Consider the following 4,690-nt stretch of genomic DNA (forward strand, 5'->3'; position numbering starts at 1 on the left):
ATACCCTTTCTTGCCAGCCACACTGTGGAGTACTTGGACGCGTGTGATGGAGCATTGTCCTCCATGAAAATCATGTTTTTCTTGAAGGATGCAGACTTCTTCCTGTACCACTGCTTGAAGAAGGTGTCTTCCAGAAACTGGCAGTAGGACTGGGAGTTGAGCTTGACTCCATCCTCAACCCGAAAAGGCCCCACAAGCTCATCTTTGATGATACCAGCCCAAACCAGTACTCCACCTCCACCTTGCTGGCGTCTGAGTCGGACTGGAGCTCTCTGCCCTTTACCAATCCAGCCACGGGCCCATCCATCTGGCCCATCAAGACTCACTCTCATTTCATCAGTCCATAAAACCTTAGAAAATCAGTCTTGAGATATTTCTTGGCCCAGTCTTGACGTTTCAGCTTGTATGTCTTGTTCAGTGGTGGTCGTCTTTCAGCCTTTCTTACCTTGGCCATGTCTCTGAGTATTGCACACCTTGTGCTTTTGGGCACTCCAGTGATGTTGCAGCTCTGAAATATGGCCAAACTGGTGGCAAGTGGCATCTTGGCAGCTGCACGCTTGACTTTTCTCAGTTCATGGGCAGTTATTTTGCGCCTTGGTTTTTCCACACGCTTCTTGCGACCCTGTTGACTATTTTGAATGAAACGCTTGATTGTTCGATGATCACGCTTCAGAAGCTTTGCAATTTTAAGAGTGCTGCATCCCTCTGCAAGATATCTCACTATTTTTGACTTTTCTGAGCCTGTCAAGTCCTTCTTTTGACCCATTTTGCCAAAGGAAAGGAAGTTGCCTAATAATTATGCACATCTAATATAGGGTGTTGATCTCATTAGACCACACCCCTTCTCATTACAGAGATGCACATCACCTAATATGCTTAATTGGTAGTAGGCTTTCGAGCCTATACAGCTTGGAGTAAGACAACATGCATAAAGAGGATGATGTGGTCAAAATACTCATTTGCCTAATAATTCTGCACGCAGTGTAGTCTCTGTAGTTCTTGTTCCATGTATGGTCAATTAAGGTGAAGAAAACAAAAGAAACACGGCAGTCAGGATTTTTTTTGTGTTTTTTTTTATTTTTTTGGGGGGGGGGAGAAAGAAATGGGAAAGGGAAGGTTTTTTTTTTTTTTTTTGGGAAATATTCGTTTTTTTAAATTATTTTTATGGAGAGGGATTAAGGAGAGAAGAGGAAAGGAGAAGTGGGGGAAGGGAAGATAATTTTTTTATATATATATTTTTTTTTAAGGAAGGGGATTTTTTTAGTTTTCAGTAGTTTTTTGGTGGCAGTAGTTCAGGATGTGTTTGACTGTTATCCTTTACACTGGCTCTTTTTCCGGAGGCTCTCTAGATTTCATTTTCCTCTTCCAGAATATGCAGACGCTAAAAAAAAGAAGAAGATCTATCAGTTATTTAATATCCGCTATTTACATGTGAGCTCTGAATGAAATGTGTGCACAGATCCTCCAATGTGTTCTCGCTACATTATAACATGTCTGACCTTGTAATATGCGCCAAATTTATCATGAAGCCTTCTGCACTGTGATAAATCTGGCGCACCTTGTGACTGCCTGGACTAAGTTTACGCTGTGTAAATATTAAGCAGCAATAATACGCTAGCTCCATAGAGTATCTTATAAATGCTACCTACCATATGCCAGCGATCAACATGATGATGACGGAGCCGGCCACAGATATTGCTGTGAGGGAAGCATTGCTGTTATGGAGCTCCTCTAGAATTGGCGACTCAGGCGCTGTGATGTCAAGCACATCAGGAAGTGTTGGGCGAGGATGGTATTTTTCTATGCCCTGTTCCGATCCACTGATAACTAAATGAGGAAAACAATTACATTAATAGTTCATACCATGAAGAGAATGATAATGACTTTGTAGTGTATCTTATATGAAATAATATTATATATATTTCAGAATTGTCTGTATCATGGCGGCTCAGAAGCACTGTCCAAACCAAGAGTGGCTCCAAAATATGGAAGTGGCTTAAATTAGCATTTTATAGGTTTTTCCTTACAAATACTAATATAAAATCACCCCACATTATAGGTGACAGTTCAGATTTTCGGAACTAGATCCTTTCTCACTAATTATCACCTATAAGCAGATATGCATCTTTTGTATCTAAGTATTATCACCCAGCATAGTGCCAGTAATAATATGTCCTCACCTGCCACATTGTAGGTGATCTTACTCACTGGCACTTCAGAGTCCAGGATGGTGGTACACGTGTACCGGCCAGAGTCCCCCTTCATTACGCCCTTGATCACTAGGTAGGGCTCCCGGGTGATTTTGGGTTCATGTTCACGATGCTAGAGAGATAATATAGAGAACTGTTAGAACCTCATAGGTCACAATTACTTATAATTCATTGTCATTATTATTGAGACAAAAATAGATAAAATGATTGATGATAATTTGCTGACATGACATAACATGGGTAAAAGGACTTTCTGATAAATGTTTTGGGTAATGAAGGAAAAAGGTTTGGGAAGCGCTGCCTTAATATGATGGTCATATAACTTATTAACAATCTCCCAGTTTTACACTTATTTTCTTGGGCATCTGCATTTCACTTACCAGGGTGAACACGTTCTGATAGGAGTCCTCCAGCCTCGCGTACCATTCAAAGCTGCAGTCCAGAATTAGTTCTTCATACTCTGGAACTTTGATATTTATCTCTAGAAAGAAGCAAAATAGAAAAAAAGTAATTGTGTAGATATTCTGTCCTGCATTTAAAGGGGTTGTCTCAATAACACGTCTCCTTCCATATGACCTAATAGGAAATATGGGCATCATAGAGAGGACTGATAGTAACTGATTATATTCTTCTGTCTCCTCACCTCCACAGTTTACAGTCTCTGCGAGATGAGACTTGTGATCTTTACATGGAGAGCAGGACCGTCCAGTTTTTAGATCTGAGAAAAAAAAAAAGAAATGAAATATAAGCCAATCATTAAAGACACTTTTATAATATTATAATAAGTATGATAATCATATGCTAGTATCTATCACCCCTCTGTCAACAGCACATGGACAATATACTGTACAGGCTGCCACAAATCACCCTTATAGTCTGCTTATGGACGGAATCATATTAATGTAAATGTCCTCCTGCTTCAGGAAGTCTGATTCTCTGCCATGAACTATGGACAATTGGACGTGACTGGAATATTTAGTCACTTTACTGGCATACTATGTGAATGTAGATATAAGAATAAAAACTTCTACTTTACCGAAACATCTGTTGGAGGTGCACAGGCAGCTGCATCTCTCCAAGTAGTCTGTCAAAAGAGGAAATGGCATATAATAGTCAGTGCGTGCTGTGTATAGCACCTATGTAGTGCTGCTCACCTTTGTATAATAGGCACAGTACACATACTATACACATAGTTTACACGCTGAAGGGAGAGGTCCATTGACGTATTATATAATGTAATCCTAGATCCTAGAAATCTTATACTGTACCTTGATTTTTTGGAGGGCCCCCGGCGCAGACAACCTTCTCCTCGGCGCAGGTCTTACAGTTGGTATAGGTTTGCACCATTAATCCTGGGGAAATGCACTTGTGTTATAACCTACCAAACTTAGAGAGAATAATAATGACAAGAAGCTGAAATCTGGTATAAAATGTACTTACCACAGCTGTCTGCACCTGAGGAATGGAGAAGAAAGAAGATATTACTGACAGTTCTCATTGTCAAACCCAGAAACCTCTAATCTCTGGGTCTCATTATTACATGATATCAGTGTCTCTGTCTTGATCGCTGTGTTTTCTAGATTTCCATTGACAGGAATCTCTGAGCTACCCCAGTACGGTCCGGGCCCTCTATAAAGAGCAGCAGCTCCTAGTGCAAACATCCCTGACAACGAATCAGATGCTGGCTTTCATGTGTCCAGTACAGGGTAGGAGATAACAGCAATGATGTGATTGGTGGCTGTGGGGATCTCTAGTTTGTGTCTCCATTACTATTACTACATGGGGCCTGTTTGTGTAATACATTTATATGTCATATTATAGCACATGTTATATCTAGAAGAACTCACCTTGTTTATTTGGACACCTCCCTAAAAGTGAGAAATGAAGGAATACAGAATTACTAATAGAAAACAATAGAGAACAGAAATCCCCTGTATATGACGACTCCATCTATAACACGCCAATAATACCACAGAAAACTGCACAAATAGCAATTCCCATTATAGGACATTTTATTACAATCACTCCCTCCTGTCACTAGGCTGTATGGAAAGGAAATCGAGCAGAAAACACCTCTGACAACCTACCAGACACGTAGAACACAAGTACAATGGTAGACAGGTAAAAGATTTCACTTACGTTGGTTTGAGTCCTGGACGATAACCTTGAGCTTTTCTTTGAGTCGCTGGAATTGGAGTCCAATGATGTGAAGAAGCTGGATCTCTAAAATATATAAAGAGGAGAATAATGAGTCCAGTTCCCATCATCTATTGGTCTGTGCCCCCAACACACTGACAATTCCTATTAATAAGAGAAGTAGAATTCCCGCCTACATAGAAAATATTGTACTTACCCTTAAAATCTATATCCTGGATGACGTCCACAGATTTTTTATATTCGGACGCAATTTCAGATATAGCATATTTATCTGGAAAGAAAATAATGCTACATTACTTATTTTTCTAATATCTATCTATCTA

General features: G+C 39.9%; 1 long non-coding RNA gene across 1 annotated transcript; it reads right to left on the reverse strand.

Annotated features, from left to right (window-relative positions):
* Positions 1 to 3,262: 3,262 nt before the first annotated feature.
* Positions 3,263 to 4,426, reverse strand: LOC120991408. The gene is made up of 5 exons (XR_005776660.1): positions 4,350 to 4,426; positions 4,058 to 4,078; positions 3,651 to 3,665; positions 3,479 to 3,562; positions 3,263 to 3,294 (listed from the first exon to the last, which is right to left on the reverse strand). It is a non-coding gene; the product is annotated as an uncharacterized LOC120991408 (long non-coding RNA).
* Between the last annotated feature and the right edge of the window lie 264 nt (positions 4,427 to 4,690).

This window comes from Bufo bufo, chromosome 2, assembly GCF_905171765.1.
Source record: "Bufo bufo chromosome 2, aBufBuf1.1, whole genome shotgun sequence".
NCBI lineage: Eukaryota > Metazoa > Chordata > Amphibia > Anura > Bufonidae > Bufo > Bufo bufo.